Source organism: Rhinolophus ferrumequinum, chromosome 2 (genome assembly GCF_004115265.2).
Source record: "Rhinolophus ferrumequinum isolate MPI-CBG mRhiFer1 chromosome 2, mRhiFer1_v1.p, whole genome shotgun sequence".
Classification (NCBI taxonomy): Eukaryota; Metazoa; Chordata; class Mammalia; order Chiroptera; family Rhinolophidae; genus Rhinolophus; species Rhinolophus ferrumequinum.
Window position 1 is genome coordinate 84,366,486 of NC_046285.1, and position 19,858 is coordinate 84,386,343.

Sequence of the window (19,858 nt, forward strand, 5' to 3'; positions counted from 1 at the left end):
TCCCCATGGAGTCTGGCTCAGGTATGAGGATAGGTAAGAATGATAACTTGGATTTTGTTTACTCCTAAAGCACAGCATAAACACAAAAAGACGAGATTACAGATGTGTAAGTGCAGCTCCTCACAACCTCCCTTGTATCCGACAGATGCAATGCCCAGTCTCTGGGGTCTTGGTAGCCCCTGAAAAGAGAAGTGTCTGCCATGTTGGAGGTAGGAAAACTGCCTTTTATATTTCCAATCACATCAGCACCCAGAAATCACATATAACCATAAAAGCCTCTTTAGAAAGCCATGTGACCCAGATCAAAAATCTGGGTTCCAGGCCTTGCCACTGTGGCTTTGCCAGCACAGGGACTTTCTTTCCTTATCTGAGTTTCTCGTTTAAGTCTGCTTAGGGACTTTCTGTGGGCAGGCCTGGCAATGACCACCACACTAAGGGAAAGATATTAAAAGAGCCTGTCACCTTCTTGGAAAGGGGGAAGGGAAAATACAGAAGAAAAAAACACACATTAATACAGCAACAACCTCTGCCAAACATATGTAAATATCTTTTATTACTTAGGGAGAGCAAATTAAAGTATGTATGTAAAATAAAGAAATGTTCTGATGAATGTACCATTGCCCTGGGACGCATTTGATTTCTGTTTTTCAAATTATAGTTTCCAAATATCCTGAGTAAGGTTTATGACAAAGACATAACTTCCATTTAGGCAGTTGGATTTATAGGAGTTTATTTTAATCATCCATTTTAGGAATTCACTTCTGGCATAATGAATAAGATAATGTCTTATTCTGAGCCTGAGTTTTGCTCACTGAAAGAGAAATATTGTCAAAAACCATAATTAACTGGCAGTAATTACTGGAATTATATACTGGGATATTGGCTACAATAACTGCTCAATTAACATCGTGTGTTTTCTTTGAAAACAGCAAAGTATGATTGATGAGATTTCTGTAGCTCCTTTTCTCTGGAACATTTAGGGAAATCATCAATAGAGATCAGTTGCCAAACTCTAATATTTATCTACAGACTAAGCAATTATTTTTGTCCTCTTTAATAACGAACACACGTCTCTTCATTTCTGATACAGCAATATAGTCCTTAATATGAAACGATGGCTTAATGTATCCGCCATTCTCAGTGAGGCACAGGCTTTGCGTTTTCCCTCAGTGGCATAGAAGAAAGGCTTTATATTGAGGAAGTCATGTTTCTGCGAGACAGCTTCCCCAGTGACTAATTGCACGTACTTGTGAGTTGGCTGACAGTCAGTCTTAATGCTGTCTCAGAAAGCACCTCCACTGAAAAAAGGACCAGAGTACAGCAATCTGCTGAGCTAACCAGAAGTTAATTTTCTCCCTCATGTAAATCACCCACAGGACAGAGTAGAAATAATGGAAAAGAAGCCATATGTGAAAAGATAATGGCTGATCATTCCTTAGATGTGATGAAATACACAAATTTAAAGATTCAATAACTACAACAAATTCCAATCATACTTGGATACATATGGTGGAACTCCAAAAGTCTAGAAGTAAAAAGATTTTAAAAACAGAGAAGACAGATGCTACAAAGAAATGGCAATTAGACTAATAGCAGACTTAACAACAATAACAGATGCAAAGAATGGTGGAATAATTTATGTAAACTGTTGAGGAGGAAAAAAAGTCAATCTAGAATTGTAATCTTTGCTAAATTTTAAAGAATGAATACAAAATAAAGACACTTTCAGACATAAAAGACTGAAAAAAAATGCAACCACTAGGTACTCACTGAAGGAAAATTGAAACTATGTGCTTGAGAATACAGTGTTCCTTTTGGAGGAGGGGGTGATAAAAAATGTTCTAAAAGTTGATTGTATTGATGGTTGCACAACTCTGAAGATCCTAAAAATCATTGTATTGTACACTTTATTGTGTACAAATGAGTGAATTGTGTGGTAGATATAGAGGGTTGAGGTGATCCCCAGAAATTCATGTCTACGTGAAACTTCAGAATGTGACTGTTTTTTGGAAATAGGGTCTTTGCAGCCTAAAAGTTAGATAAATATCTCAAAATTTAAGGTGGGCCCCAAATCCAGTGACTGGTGTCTTTATAAGAAGAGAAGACACACAGAAACAGAGAGAGAAGCTTATGCGAAGATGAAGGCCGAGAATGAGCTATGCAGCCACAAGACAAGGAACGCCGGGTGCCTTCAGAAGCTGAAAGAGGCAAGCAAGGATTCTCTCCTGCCTTTGAAAGGAGTGTGGCCCAACCAACACCTTGATTTCAGACTGCTGGCCTCTGCAACTATGAGAGAATACATTTCTAATGTTTTAAGTCACCAGGTTTGTGGTAATTTGTTATGACAGCCTTAGGAAATGAATACAGTGATGTGAAATATGTCTCACTAAAGCTGATGTACTGACTGGTACAGTATATAATGTTCCTGAAGAAGAAACTAAATTGCCCAAGAAGCAATTCTGACATGCAAGAAGGACTGGTGAGCAAGGGACCTAGGACATATGTAGGAAAATCTCGAAAAATAAGTTGATGATATAAATATTAATATTTTATTTGGGTCATTACATTAAGATAGAATAAAATATTCAGCAAAAGTAACATGTACGAAGAGGGGGAGATGATAGGAGTTAAAGGTTAAAGATTGGGGAGGGGGTTTAAAACATTGAAAAATATTAGATGTCAAAATAAGTTTGCATGTTGAAATTTTAAAATTAACCATTAAATGAGTTGAAAATATGTGTAGTTTTTAAAACCATATAAGTGAAAAATTGGAATTATAATGTTAAACTTATAAAAAAGGTAAGGGGGAAAAAGAGGCTAACCTTTCCTTTTAGAAGACAGAGGTTGTCATCTTGGGTTAAAAACAAACAAACAAAAAGGTCTAGTGTATGCTATCTCCAAGAGTAATCCCCAAAGCAAAAAGACACAAAAAGGTACAAATGAAAAGACAGAAACAGTTCTAAGGTGACCGTTCTGGTTTGCACTAATCTCTCTGCTTTTGTATATGTGCAAAATATTATAATAAAAAACCATGTCAAAAACAAAGGATATCATTGGAGAAGTGACAGATATTTAACATGTAGTAAGAGATTTCTGTGAAGAAATCTGTGCCAATGAACAAAGAATCATAGACGAAATAAACAATTTCCCATAAAACAGAACTTGGCAAAACTCAATCAAGAATAAGAAATCTTAGTACTCACATAACTATTAAGACATTAAAGCAGGAGGTAAAAAATCCTCACAAAGAAAATACCAGACACAGACACTTTTACTACCGAGTTCTATCAGTCCTTCATGGAGGAGTTAATTGCAATGCTTTAAAACTTTTCCAGAGAATATAAAATGAGTGAACACTCTTCAATTTATTTTATGAGGCTCGTAAATTTTGAAACTAAAACCAGGCTGGGGTATTATAATGAAAGAAAATTATAGGACAATCTCATTCAAAAACATATATTCAAAAACACCTAAACAAAATATTAGCAAACAGAATCTAGCAAAGCAAAAAACATAGTATAAAAATACAAAACATGTTCAAGTTGGATATATCCTAAAAAATATCCTGTGCTAAAAATTGGGCTTAACGTAGTTTTTAACCTGCTGCAGGAACCCCTCAAGACAACCAAACTTTCGCTGGTTTCTCTTTCTCTGTTTGCATCTTGGTTGCAGAGTCTCTGACTGAATCTGACTTTGTTCTCAGCTCCTACCAAGATTTGGCAAAAGCCCCCAGAGAAGAAAATAGCCTGTGACAATGATCAACATCTCACTAGTCAGGACTCTTCTATCTTTGGAATTTTAGTTCATCTCATTCTAATTGTTTCTAAAGTTCTTCATTTTCATTGCTTTTGGTATTCAGTTGAATGAATATATTACAATTTATTCATCCATTTCCTTTTTATGGAGACAAGTTGTTTTCAGTATTTGGCTGATATGAATCATGCTACTATGAATATTTGGCACATGTCTCCTGAAGCACATGTCGGGGTCATACCTAAGAGTGGAATTGCTCAGTGATAGAATACGTGTATTTTCAACTTTGGTAGTTAATGCCAAATGATTTTCCAAATCGTTGACCAATTAATTGCTTTTATTTTAGCCATTCTGATAAGCCTGTAGTGAAAACTCATTGTGTCTAATTTGCATTTCCCTGGTTACTAACAAGGTTGAGAACATTTTCTGTTTGCTGACCATTTGGACGTTTCTCTTTTCTTTCTTTTTTCTCCCCCATTGAAGTCTCTTGTCCATTTTTTCTAGTGTGATCATCTCTCTCTTGTATTGGTTTGTAGAAGTTTTTAATATATTCTGGATATGAATCCTTGGTTAGAATTATACATACTCGTATTATGTTATTATCAATATTCAAGTGTAAAGGAAAAAATGATCTATTGGAGCTGGTGAATATTTTACTCATAATTAATAAACACAGTAAAGCAGTCGTTATTAAAGTTTAGCTTGTTTAAGAATTACCTGAGGGTGCTTAATAAAATGAAGGTTTCTGGGCGGTCCCTTTCTCAAGAGATTCTGTCAGCAAAGATGGAGTGATAGCCAGTAATGTGCATTTTATACTAGTATCTCAAACTTGGGGAAACCTTAATCTAAAGAATCACGATCTGATAAAGAAAAAGCTACAAAAGGGAAAAAAAAAAAAAAAAAGAATCACGATCTGCCCTCTTGAAGACTGGCAGCGGGTAGATAGCAGTTGAGTCCTTCTCTAAACATTGTGATGACATTGCCCAGAGCATATCCTCCTTTAGGGTTCAGTTTCTAACCTCCATAATAATTTGCTGTAATTTCCAGAAAAAGCCCAACTTCTTAATACTTCCGTTTTTTTCTCTGTGAATTAATTATGGATTTACACTATTTCATATTTACGAAGTGCTGAAAGTGCGTTCCTGGAATGGGATTGAATACATTAAAACATTTGATAACAAACAGATTACACTGGAGACGAACTCATGGGCTTGTGCTTCGTTCTCTTGGACTTGCAATATTAAAATGCTCACCATCTGTGTTCAATCAATATTTATGTCTTTTACATTTGAATGTAGTCCCAACTTCCAGACAAAGGGCTAAGAGATATATTCTAAAGTTGATCAGAGAGAGAGTTAACTACTTAACCTCACACCTTTTTTCCATTTTCTTCAGACCCACAAACTCTGAAAAAAACTACTGAAAAAAAATTTCAGTAATCCACAAACTCATGCTACCACTTGATACTTGAATAACACAGAATTAAAGTGTTGATTGAAAAGATTTTTGTTTTTAGGGGTCAGGGAAGGGTTAGGACATTCTGGGTCTGGATTTCATTCTTTTCTAGACTTCCTGTGTAATTTTATGCTCTTCCACCTGCACTCAGGGTTCTACCAGAATAAAAGAGAGATTTCAGTTGCTTTCTTTCATTGATATATAACTGCATTTCTGAAAACAGCTTCCCAATAGAGGTGCAGGTGCTTTTGTGTAGAAAGGTCATTCTCACTACATTTCTAATTTGGAATAATGCATTTAAGAGAATAAGCTTTATACTTCCCACCCAGCATACCCTCTTACTTTCAATTTTAAAATAAGCAAGACTTCCCCCAATACTATTGTGAGAGTTTCTCTATTTACCTCTTGAATTGAAGCCTCTTCTTTTTACAGATCTATGAGGATGGTGGCATAGTTATGTGATAGTTATTGTTTTTAGCTCTGTATTAAGTTTTCCTATGTTCTCCTTCAAATTTCATATAATGGACTCTTTCTTTATCTACCACAATATTAGTGGATAAGAATGAGACTCAAGTTTTGTCCAATAAAAACACCCATCCCTCTGGCTACATAAATTGGTTTAGAAGTAACTTAATCCATCCAACTACTCACACTCCTTGGGATATTTCTAGTGGGACAAAGGGAGAAAATTTTCTTTTACCTCTGCAGTTCACTTGCTGGAAGGATGTGAATCTTAGATCACTGGCAACTATCCTTCTCATGATATAAATGGAGTCTGCCAACGATAGGAGAGAATAAGGCCCAGGCTCAGATGGAAGCAGAGTTGATACATGAGAGAAAGGATCTTAATGACCTGGTGCTGGATATATTTATGCTTGAAACTGGGTCCACTCTTTCCCTTCCTCGTTACATAAGTCAATAATTTTCTTTCTTTTTTTTTTAATCTAAGTTAGTTGAATTGGGTTTCTGCTATTTGCAGCTAAAAACATCCAGACTAAAAATAAGCAGTAACAACAACAAACAGAAATGGAAATGTAAAAAAACATGCAGGAATTTAATAATCCCTTTAATTGTGTAAATGAATTTTTTGAGTAAGTCTCAGGTCTTGTCATTTTCCTTTACATCTTGGTTTTATGTCAGGATTCCTTTATTACTCATGCATCCAACATTAATAAATTGGGATTTCTTGACTAGAGAAACAGGGAACTCTTAGAATATAATAATATTAAGTTTAAGCAGATCCCTTCCCAAATTCTTTCATAACCTGGCCACATTGTCACCTTAAACTTTGGAAGCCAAAAATCATTATGGAGATGGAATTTCTCATTCTTAAGGGGAGAGTTTCAGATTAGCTAACCGGGTTCATTCTTTGTGGGCATCATGATTTCTAATTTTCACTTATGAACACTCTAAGAAGAATTTTGCCTTTGCCATTGGAGATGTTATTTTAATGCTTACAAGTCAGGTGGATTAAAAGATAGAGGAGCTTGTCATACACACTGGGACACTTTTGAGAGCGAAAAGAGCCTCTATTAACAATGAGACCTGGGCTAACAGATGCACACCAAAAACATGCTGGGGACAGAGGGATGTACAGGCATTCTAACCAAAGATGATTGGCTCTTTTTCTAGACTAGTGGTTTTCAAGCTGGTTACACGTTGTATGTTCCTGGGAAACTTTAAAAATAATATATAAGCCAGGTCTCTCCGCCCAGAGATTTTGATTGAATTGTCTAGGGTGGGATCTGGGACTTCACTTTAAAATAAAAAAAATTTCCTCTGGTAATTCCATTGCATAACCAGGTATGAGAACTATAACACTGCTACTTGAGTTTAAGTATTTTAATTTGAGTGTATAAGTATGTAAACCTGAGATGCCAAAGGCTAGGAATTGGTCTCTCCCATTAGCTAGGTGTAGTATGTGATCTTGGATAAATAATTTTCTGGTCTTCAGTGGTTTCATCTATAAAAAGTGAGGCTTAGGTTGAAAAAAACCTAAGACTTGTTCAACTCTAATATTCTATAATCCTGATCCTGTTGAAGAATTCTTCTTTCAAGGGATTAAAAATTTTGAAATCAGAATTTACTTCCCCCAATCTTGGATCATGACAGAACGTTACTTGGATGAAGGATCAATCACATTCATTTTTTAAAAGCTGAAGATTTGTGGTATAAATGAAGCGATAGAATATACCCATATATTTGTTCCAGCTCTTTTTGACAGTGTTTAGCTGTTTTTCTGCCAGCAAAGAGGATGAAAGGCCTGCAACCCTCAGAGAGATTGTGTAATCTTTGCAATCTAATCCGGCACAACATCCAACAACTGAAATATCGAAGGACAGGGTTACTTTTCTCAGAAAGAATTTTTATGGTATTATATAATGAGAAGGCACTGCGTTGGGTGTGTCTCATTAATGGCTTAATTTAGTGTGTTCTTCTGCCTATACATGGAGATAAACTAAGGGATCTACAACTTGTCTAAAATAAGAGCCTAGTTCAGGGTGTGAAATATATTCTGTTAAATCATTTTATGACTCAGTTTCTCATTCCTTTTAAGAATAAGTTTCTTTAAAGCTTTAATGCTAGTATTGAATTGCTTTAAGAAATATAACCCCGTAAAAGTCCTCTCTCCTCTGTCTGCTCCCTTTGCCCTGGCGGGGATAATGCATCGGGTAGGACATACTCACCCTGTCCTTTCCATACCACTTCACAGCACCTCTTCCTCAAACTCACCAGCTAGCAATCCTTCCTTCTCTTAAATGTCCTTTCCCCCTTCTTCTGTAGAGTAGGCCCTAATAAATAAAAATGAGGGGGTTTATCTCACTACTTAACATTTAAATCCTGAGTTAATCACAAATAGCCTATTCGTCCAAAAACATGATTGAGTTCTTACTAGGTCTTTAGCAGATCTTTAGGGTTTGTTTATTTTTCCCCCTGCATGTCTGTATCTCTCTGCCTCTAAGGCCTCCCAAAGTGATCCATGCTGCAAAATTTTTCTCTTCTAGGTCTCAGCACCAAAGAAAAACTACCTTTCCTGTCATCAGCTAAGAATTAAGAGGAAAATAATCAAATTTCACTAATTTGCATTACTGTATAAACAACTCATTGAATATGTTGTTTCGAAAGGACAAATTTATGCATTCTATTTAGCTATTTAAAAATACTTTTTTCTCTTTCTGCATGTTCTCTATAAAGATTCTAAAACTTGTTTTTTTCTTCCTTATATGGATTTCTCAGAACAAGTCAAGTTCATGCTTTGGGGTACTTGGTACACATTTCCCCGTAAAGTAAAGCTGTAAATGATGGTTACCTGCTTAAATAACCAATAAAAAAATAAAATAAAACGACTGTTTAACTCTCTTATAATGTATAAACAGAGGTCTACTCATAAACAATGCAAAAGCAAATAATTGAATAGAAACTAGTCAGGAAGGAGGGTTTGTCCACAGAGAGAATCTGAGGGTGATATTCAGTCCTGAAGGGTATTTTCTCCTCTTTTCCTGAGCAAAACACTGGCCATAGGTAAAGCTGTGGTGCTCACCAAATCTCCTTGTATCCTACCTCCCTATTCATACACCTTTCCAACCTCTGCAGGACCTCTCTCCAGTACCTTCCTAGGTTCCTAATTATACAGCTGACCCCCAAATAGCACAGTTTTGAACAGCACAGGTCCACTTATATGCAGATTTGTTTTCACTAACTACCCGTGCTGTTTTCGATCTGTGGTTGGCAATCCGCAGATGCAGAGAGCTGACTGTATGTATTGATCTATGATATTTTATGTAGGGGACTCAAGCATCCACAGAAAATTGTATGCATGAGGGTCTTGGAACCAATGCCCCACAGATACCAAGGGACAACTAAGTTTTGGGAGAGTCAAAGTTATATGTGGATTTTCGACTGTGCAGGCATTGGCACCCCTAACCCCTGCATTACTTAAGGGTCAACTCTAGCTTGTTTTACCTTCCTTTCTCACGGAAGGCCTCCTAGCTTCACTATGTTTCCCTATTCAGACTCATCACACCTCTCAAATGAAACTTCTTGTAATCACATTTTAATGTAAAAATAATCTGATTTAAATATAAGACTCCAAGATTGTTTGTATTTTAGAGGAAGATACGTGTTGACCTGAAAGTATATCCAATAGTGGAGTTTTATGTAATGTGGCTAATTCAATCAGACAGGTCAGGCAGAGTGAAGGACGATATTTTGGGCCAATCTAGAATGTTTTGTCTGTATCTCTCTCCAGAGCTACTTCCCCTTTCATATATTCTCTTTCTTCCCTTAAAAAAAAAGAATCTATTTACATAGATCATTTATTTGAAAGATAAATATCTAAACAATGGAATTTGTCTACAAGTATTTTAAGGCTTATTCATTACTATGAGTTTTTTCTTTTTTTTTTAATCGAGGTAAGAATGGTTTGCTATTTGCTCCTGTGCAGCAGTGTCAGGCAGTGGTGTGATCCCAGAGGCTGAGAAACATGCTGTGGGTGCTGTTACCTTCAAGACATGGGTGTGATCACGCAGACTGTCATGCAGTAGATCAAACGTTACTCTGGGAGGCCATTTTATGCAAGAAGAGTGATTTGCCAACAAGCAACAGGTATCCCAGTTGTAGAAGCCTAAAGAGAAATTAGCTACGCAAAGATGAGGGAGAGTGAGTGACAAGTGCTGCTGGATCTTTCCAAGCATTGCTACACCATCATTTCCATAGGCTTCTGCAGGTGCCGCATCTATAGCCGTGGAATGATTCTGACACATTCTGTGTGCTCATCAATACAGACGCCCCCCGCAGGACACAGTTCACAGAGCTTCAGTGACTATGGCATTTTTCCGTTAGAACCTTTTTTAAGGAAGTGAATTGTTCCCTGCAAATTCTGATTTTTGTTGCAAGAATGATGAGTAACATACATTTGTTCTGGTTTTGTAAGTAAATGTTTAGCTTTTTTTTTCTTTTCTAAGGGTGAACTTGGGTAATTTTAATGGAAGCAAAACTATTCAAGAACCCAGTCCACTCCCACTCTCCAGCCCACCTGTATCCATCAGCACTGTGAGAAAGGGGGAAGGAGAGCAATACCCAACCAAAGGGTTTCGATCTCTCTACCAAAGAGCAAGGAGAAAGAAAGAAACAGGTCTAGACCAGAGCTTGAAGAGAAAGTATTGTTTCTTTGTGTTTGTTTGGTTTTGCTTTTTCTCTTCCCTTGGTTTTGGCAAATAAAAGTCTCACATGGGTATGGAATGTGAGAGAGCTGGGGAGGAAAGGGGAGGAAAGTGAGACATGTTAACTGTGATGTTTGCTGAGTGCTTAGGAATGGAGCCCATCTACTGTCTGTCTTTACAGAGGTTTAACTAGGGAATGGATTTCATTTAAATCTCTTTTTGAAAGTTTGGACTGTGTTTCTTAGACAGATGCTACTCTGGGGCTAAATCTGCTGGGTTACAAACCAACAGGCTTAGACTTCATCTCTTCTTCCACTGATTACATGGAATAAATTTATTAAAAATGTGAAGACATACGTAAATGCCTGTAATACTCATTTATTTCTTACCAATACTTATATCCCTTAGTACATCTCTATTTAAAGCTCTCAGATATCTCCCCCTTCCCAATATTTCTCTTTTGTCTAAACTCTAAAAATGCTGTGAACTCAGAGCAGTGTGTATTCCCTGAACATTCCTGAAAAGTCTTCCATTGTAAAATTAATATAATTTTATTATAGTAAAATTTGAGAAGAAAAAAAGGAAAACACCACTTACAATAATATTACTCTGATACAAATAGCTACAATTGAATATTATATTCTTTTGGCTCTTTTCTCTCTCTACTATTTTTTTTTTTGGCTAATAAAAGTCTAGTAATTATTACACTGAACACTTTACCTCAGACAAAGAACGCAGGTTCCCCTCCCACTTTAACCAATGGATCTCAGAGCATTTGGCATCTAAGAAGGATGATTACTAGCAGCTTTTTTGTATACTTCAGGAGTTCATATGTCAGAATCAAATACATTCAGGTTAATATCTGTTAAATTCTGAAAGTCCAAGGACGAAGTCTAAATTTATCTTAGAAAAAAATGATAATCCTGAAAGTGATAAGTAAATAGAATTTCTTAATGAGATACTACTATAAGATCCATATTGTTCATGTATATTTAACATTATGAGGCTGTGCATTTGCCTCTTACATTCTTGTCTGAATAGCGAGAGGATGTGCTTGTGAAGACGTCTGTATATTATGATGTAGTCCAAGCTACTGGAATAGGTGAAGAGAACCTCTTATTACCCTTTTTGGGCCCAATTTCCTTATTTGTAGTAATGGAATTGAATTAGATGATCTCGAAGCTGCAGCCCATTTTAGCAATACATTCTGTGGAGTTGAGACCCTGAAGCATTTCCTTGGTTTAATACAGTTAGTTTTAGATAGAAGTGTCTTCTGTGTTTCCAAGACGTATAACTTATGACACTAGTCTTCTAATAGTTTTCTCTTAAATATATGCTAAAAGAATTGTGAAAAACTGTATATCCTCTTGTCCATCTAAATATGCAATTAAATTTTCTCATTATAATTATAAACTGTTGGAACGGATATCATTTCCAGTATAATGTAAATATTGACCTTTAAAATAAAACCCTTTAAAAAGCACTCAGTATAACATGAAAACCAAAGCACTGTGTTACTAACCATAATCCATTCAGAAATTGGTGAGTAAACTTTTCAAACCAGAAAATTTACTTTTACTTTGCTTTGTACTTGTATTTCCATTCTACTCCTCTCACAAAATTTTATCTTTATATATTTTATGCTTAAAAATATTTTATTAATTATCATTTCCTCTGTAATAAAATTATGTCTATACATTTGGAAATAATTTTTAAAGATTTGTATCTATAAGGGTCTAACTATTCAAAATTTTTGCAATGAGTTCTCCTTACAGTTATTAGTACACAATTGAACTAACTAGCACAAATATATTATAAATTTGGATACATAATTATTTAGGAAATGCATTTCTTAAAGAGATGGATGGAATTTTTTTTATAAATTACCTTATGTAGACATGGATGAATACTATTTATTGCTAGAATGACACAGGGTTGGACATCAATTCTGCTCTAATTTTCATATTTATAAATGGAAAGATTATGTTTATTTAAATAAGTTGATAGGAATGGAAGTTTTGTTACAGCAGTATCATTAAGTTTTTGAATTCTGGAGTGAGATTGGTACGTATGCAAAAAACTAATATATGATCTTTGTGACGGTTAACTTTGTGTTAACTCGGCTAGACTCTGGTACCCAGTTTTTTGATCAAATACAAGGCTAGATTTTGCTGTGAAGGTATTTGTGGAGATGGTTAACATTTACAATCAGTTGACCCTAAGTAAGGCAGATTGCTTCTACAATTTGGATGGGCCTCATCCGATCTGTTGAAGGCCTTATGAACAAAGAGTGAGGTTTTTGGAAGAAGCAATTCTGCCTTCAGACTGCAACATGGAAAAGCTGCCTGAGTTTCCAGCCTGCTGTCCTGTCCAGTAGATTGAGGATTCAGGACTGTCACACTAACTCTTACCTGAATTTCCATCCTGCCAGTCAGCCAGCTTTATACATTTCAGACTTCCAGGCCCTGCCATGATGTGAGACAATTCCTAAAATCTCTCTCGATATAGACACAGAAGATACAGATAGAGACTTAGTTCCTTCCAAATTTTTTAAGGAGAGGAATTGAATACTTCCTAATTGCAAAAAATAATCATATAGTTCTAGTATTATTTTTCTGTACATGTGTATGTGTGTGTGTATGTGTGTTGTTTGTTATAATGCATGAAATTGAATAGAACAAAATTTACCAATGTTTGGAAAAGGACATCTTACTTCAAAAATTTGAATAGCAATTAGATGGTACAATAACTTAGGGGGGAAAAATGAGGCTCCATGCCCTCTAGTTTCCTAATTAAAAGGAGCCCATTTCTAGGCTGGGAAAAAAATGTCAGTAAGATCATTTCTCCTATTTGAAAATCATACAAAGCTTTTCAGAGTCACACAGGCCAGGAGTGCAGCTGAATGCCATCTCCTCCCATCTATAAAAGATGTCCACCGCTTTAAAAGAAAAAGCTCTCAGCATGACTTTAATGTTGCATGTCTGAAATGCAGCTTGAAAAGCTCTTCTCAGGGCTGAATGGAACATGGAGGTAATGGTTATTATCTACCTCACATTTATAAAGAAGAAATAAACCAACACAAAGACTCACTTACTGTCTTTAGGTTCTGCTTTAAAGAGCCCTTTAACGTTTCTTTAAAATCTGCTTTTATTCTGCAGTTACCTACTACTATAGCTTTGATTTTCTTCTTGTACTGTTATATTCAACTGTCTTTTGCTGAGGTTGTGCTGCTGAATTTTGGCCTAAGTAAAATATATAATTGAGTAGAATATCAAAAGTTACATTTGCCACAAACCGTATACCCTAAACTAGTACATACTCAGAATAGCAAGATGCAAATACTGCCACCAATTCAATTTTGGTGGTTCAAGAGCATTTTCCCTCCAGTGGTGTGCTGGGACTGGCTTGCACTAGTTTGTGAAAGTTGATTATTAAATTTTTAGGAATCACGTTGGTAGTTTGAAATCAGTCGTGGAGGCAGTATTTATACGACAGAACCAGCAAACACTACAAGTCACCACCTTTTCTTTTCTCCAAAGAGCCCAGTTCTTAAATATTAACCTGCATACCACTACCATGTGTATACACACACACACACACACACACACACACACACACTCACTCAGTGACATTCATACGGGTAGGGGTGAAATTTTCAGTGATTAATAATTAATTGGCAATTAAAATTCTCTGTGAAGTTGTGAATCAAACACACTATATTCTTGGGAGAAAAAGATGAAGGCTAGACAAAAGATGAATGTCTTATAGGAAATGTATAAATTAACTTTAGAACATACAGTTCTAGAGTTTCTCTCCAATTGAGAACATGGTCAGTGAAAATGAATAACTGGTTTATTATCGTAATAAAAAAGGGCCCCATTCGTAACTGAGCACCTGTCTGCTGTGGGGGAAATTAATGTGATTCTTCCTCTTGCCTCCAGGAGGCGCCCAAACTTAGACTCCGTTCACACGTCATGTGAGGCTATGCTTCTTGGCAAAGCATGAGAATCGCAGTGCTATTCTCCAGGTATAGAGTTAGCCTCAAGGCACACTGCTCTAAATACTGTTACTTACGTTGTTCCCAGTTACAAAGGCCTTTATTGTTCCTAACGTAGTACACGCACAGGAAAAGTAAGGAGTCACTATTGGTGGTGGTACTAGGCGTTGTACACATTTACTGCCTGAGCCATTACGTGAAACAAGACTGGGTAATGTGTGAATCAGCTGACGTTAGCATCTATTGTGCCTAAATAGGGTTCAAAAATGTAACTCTGAGATTTGCTTCTTCTGCCCCAGAGTTCACATGTTAAAACTTCTTGAATGTAGAGATTTCTAAGATTGATATGCAGACCAATACAGTCCAAGATTCTCTCACAGGCTACTTAATAAGAAAACTTGTGAGCCTGAGGTCATATTTCTAATCATATCTATATATGAATGAAATATATATATTTGAATGAAATTTTATATATATATGTATATATACATATATATTCACCCAGACAGCCCTGAACAGTAATAATAAGAGCTTTATCATGGTCTTGTATAATTTTACTCTTTAATAAACCAGACTGCAGTTATGACAGAAAAAATGACATGTAATTATTATAGTGATGAATTGTTCACTCATGATTGATACATACACACATCTATAATTGTATGATAATATGGGTTTTTATCTTTAGTAAAGTGTTTTTTTAATTTCATTTTTATAGGACTTGAAATAAAATTTTGTAGTATATAATTACATTTTGTAAATGTCTCATTTGTTTTGGAGTAGATACATATTTTCTGTTTGAGAGCGCCCATATTAAAGTTTCCTGACATGATTATGCTCTTGTCAATTTCTCTACTGATTTATATATATACTTTGACTGTTTATCCTTCTTGGTGAATTATTTCGTTAAAATCTAAAGTCTTTGTCCTTTTTATTTTTTAAGACCTACTTTTTGGCTATTAAATATCAATACATCAGATTTATTTTTAACATTTACTTATCACAAATTTTTCATCTGCTATTTTAATATTTGGTGTCATTTTGTTTAAAAAGGTCTTTTATAAGTCACATAAACTAGATTTAAAACTGAACTATGTCTGAGAATTTCTGTGTTTTAAAAGGTAAATTAAAAACGTTCACTTTTTATGGTAATTTTTTTATATTAAGCAGAGAGTGAAAGAAGCATCTATAATGAATAAATATAAATTCATCCTCAACATAAAACATATGTTCATGTTTATGCAATAATGACTCAAAGCTTCAGAGTTTTAGTTAACTCAGCTTAGCAATATTCTTTCCAAAATATTACTTTAAATGATCTTGAAATTTATTGTTTAAACCTGTACTAATTTAAACCATTCACATTTTTTTGGATTACTGGTAAGTTTGGACTGATTTTTTTCCACATCATGTTTTCTACGCTATTTACCATCCTTTTTGTTCCTTGGGGTTTCCTGTTTTATTTATTTTTGGGTTGATCAATTATTCTATTTTTACCTCCATCCATAGTTTGGAAGTTCTACATTTATAAAATAAATTTTATTTTTAGGGATTCCCTAAATTTTTGAAAATTTTATTGATTTCAAGGCAAGAAATGGTAAACATACAACTTGATGATTTTTTAAAATGATTTCATTTTTTAAAAGTAGTTTTAGTTTTACAACAAAACCAAGAGCAAGGTGCAGAGATTTCCCATGTGCACCTTCCCCCCCCCCCACAGCCTCCCCCATTGTCCACACCACTGACCAAAGTGATACACTGTCACCAAGTGTGAACCTACATTGACACAGCATAATCACCCAAAGTCCATAGTTCACTTTAGGTTTTGCTCTTGGTGTTGCATGTTCTATGGATTTGGACAAAAGTGTAACAACAAATATACATCATTATAACATCATACAGAATGTTTTCACTGACCTAGAACTCCTCTGCGCTCTGCCATTTCATCCACCACCCCCAGCAACCACTGATTTTTTTTTTTATTGTTTTCATAGTTATGTCTTTTTCAGACTCTTATATAGTTGAAATCATACAGTATGTAGTATTTTCAAATTGGCATCTGTCATTCAGTAATATATATTAAGATTTCTTGATGTCTTTTCATGACTTGAAAGTTCATTTCATTTTAGTGCTGAGTATTCCATTCTCTGGATGTACCACAGTGTATTTATCCATTCACCTATTGAAGTACATCTTTTTTTTTTTTTAATCATTTTCCTGTCCTCTCATCCCCTCCCCTTTAGCAACCATCAGCTTGTACTCTTTATCTGTGGTTCTGTTTCTGTTTTGTTTTGTTTATTCATATATTTTGGTTTTTAGATTCCACATGTAAGTGAGATCATATGGTATTTGTTTTTCTGAGTCTGACTTATTTCACTTAGGGTAATACTGTTTAGGTCCATCCATGTTGTTGCAAATGGCAAGATTTTATTCTTTTTAATTGCTGAATTGCATTCTATTGTATATATACCACATCTTCTTTATCCACTTATCTATTGATGGACATCTATGTTGCTTCCATATCTTGTCTATTACTAGTAATGCTACAAGGAACATAGGGTAGCATATATCTTTTCGAATTAGTGTTTTTGTTTTCTGCAGATAAATACCGAGAAGTGGAATTTCTGGATTGTATGGCAGCAGTATTTTTAGTTTTTTTGAGGAATTTCCATACTCTTTTTCACAATGGCTGTACCAATTTGCAATCCCACCAACAGTGCATGAGGGTTCCGTTTTCTCCACATCCTTGCTAGCACTTGTTGTTCGTTGATTGATTGATGATAGTCCTACTTCATTGTGGTTTTAATTCCCATTTCCCTGATGGTTATTGATTTTGACCATTTTTTCATATGTCTGTTGGCCATCTGAATGTCCTCTTGGGAGAAACGTCGCTCAGGTCCTCTGCCACAGCGTATTTGTTCATTCACCTACTGAAGAACAGCTTGATTGCTTCCAAGTTTTGGCCATTATGAATAAAGTTGCTATAAACATCCGTGTGTAGGTTTTTGTGTGGACATAACTTTTCAGCTCCTTTGAGTAAATACCAAGAAGTGTGATTGCTGAATCATATGGTGAGAATGTGCTTAGTTTTGTAAGAAACCTCCACTCTTTCAAAGTGGTCATAGTGCATTGTTCTGGATTTTGGCCATTCTAATAGGTGTGTAATGGTATCTTATTGTTGTTTTAATTTGCAATTCCCTGATGACCTGTGATGTGGAGCATCTTTTCGTATGCTTATTTGCCATCTGTATATCTTCTTTGGTGATGTTTCGGTTAAGGTCACTGGCCCATTTTTTAATTGGGTGTTTGTTTTCTTACTGTTGAGTGTTAAGAGTTCTTTAACTTGATGATTTTCACATCCAGATCAAGACCAAATGTTACTAGCATCCCAGAGGTTCCTTGAGCCCTACTCCAGTTCTTATTTATCCCTTTTCCAAGAATAGCCATTGTCCTGACTTCTAACATACAAGTTTTGCCTGTTTTTGAAGTGTATATAAATGGCATCATGCAGGATCTGTCTTTTTTTCTCCTAACATTATGTTCATCCTCATTGTTGCATGTAGTTTTAGTTTGTTCATTCTCATTATTGTATAGTACTTGATTGTGTCGCTATGCCAAATTTTTTTTACCTATTCTGCTCTTAATAAGTATTTGTGTAGTTTCCAGTGTTTAGCAATTACATGTAATGTAGTCATGAATAGTCTAGTACAATAGTCTTTTGATGCACATTAGTACTCATTTTTGTGGATTGTATTTCTGTAGGTGAAATCAGTCAGTCATACAGCATGTGTATGTTCTACTTTGGTAGACAACAGCCAGTTTCCCCAAGTGATTGTACCAACGTGAACTCTCACCACAGTGTACAGAGAGTTCTAACTGCTCCCCAGCCTCACAGACACTTCACATTGCATGTCTTTTTCATTTTAGCACTTACATTTTAAAGCTTATAATTTTAATGCATATTTAAATATAGTTTTATAAATAATGTTGAGTTAATCCTATTCATAGCACCCAAATACATTTTTTCCTTCTTCCCTTCCTGCCCATGTTTAGATCATTTGGGATTTCAGTTCCCTATTATTTCTTAAAATCAAGACTTAATTACTATTACTGGTTTTGTTTTATTACTGGTTTTTTTTATTAGTAAATGCCCTAGTTAATCTTTTACAGAGGGTTTGTGGGAATTACACTTTAATATCTAAAAATGCCTATGTTTTGCCTTTTTATGTAAATGATATAAAATTCGAGCTTCAAAATGATTTCTTTCTTTAGGGAGAATTTTGCAAAACGGCACGAACTTTCAGTAATAAGATGAATACAGTTAATGACCTCAATATGTGACATGGTGACTACAGTTGACAACACTGTATTGTATAATGGAAATTTGCTAATAGAGTAAAACTTATATGTTCTTACAATAAAAGGGTGTTAGATATGTGAGGTGATAGATGTATTAATTAAGTAGGTGGGTAGAATCCTTTTACAATTTATATGGATATCAAATCACCATTTTTTTTTAAAGTTTTTTTTTTTTCCTCTCTTTTTTTTATTGGGGAAGGGGAACAGGACTTATTGGGGAACAGTGTGTACTCCAGGACTTTTTCCCAAGTCAAGTTGTTGTCCTTCTAATCTTAGTTGTGGAGGGTGCTGTTCAGCTTCAAGTTGTTGTCCTTTCAGTCTTAGTTGTGGAGGGTGCAGCTCAGCTCCAGGTCCAGTTGCCGTTGCTAGTTGCAGGGGGCGCAGCCCACCACCATCCCTTGCGAAAGTCCAACCGACCACCTTGTGGTTGAGAGCCCACACTCCAACCAACTGAGCCATCTGGGAGGCAGCTCAGCTCAAGGTGCCCTGTTCAATCTTAGTTGCAGGGGGCGCTGCCCACCATCCCTTGCGGGAGTCGAGGAATTGCCACAAGTGGCATCCTTGTGGTTGGGAGCCCACTGGCCCAAGTGGGAATCGAACCGGCAGCCTTTGGAGTTAGGAGCATCGAGTTCCAACCGCCTGAGCCACCGGGCCGGCCCCAAATCATCATGTTTTACACTTTAAATCTTACAGTATTCTCAATTGCATCTCAATAAAGCTGAAATAATTATTTATCTCTTAAACCATTGGAGATATATTCTCTTTGCTGTGTATTCATTCATACCAGTGAGAAATTATATGTCATTCCAATTCTTGCTCCTTAATGGGTATGCATCTCTTTTCTCTCTGAAGGATTTTCACATTTTTTTGATGTCCTGAAATTTTACCATGATGTGTCCAGGGAATGGATCTTTTTTATTTATTCTACTAAGCACTTGAAACATTCCTGCCTTTTTAAAATTCTGAAATTAAAACAAAAATTTCCCCTTCCATTTTCTTTGTTCCCTCTATTTGCATTTCCAGTGAGATTTTCGAAACCTTTTGATCTGTTTTCTTTCTTGGTCCTTTTGTGCTTCATTCTGAGTAAGATATTAAAACTGTGTGTGTGTAAATGTGTGTGTTTCTGCATGTG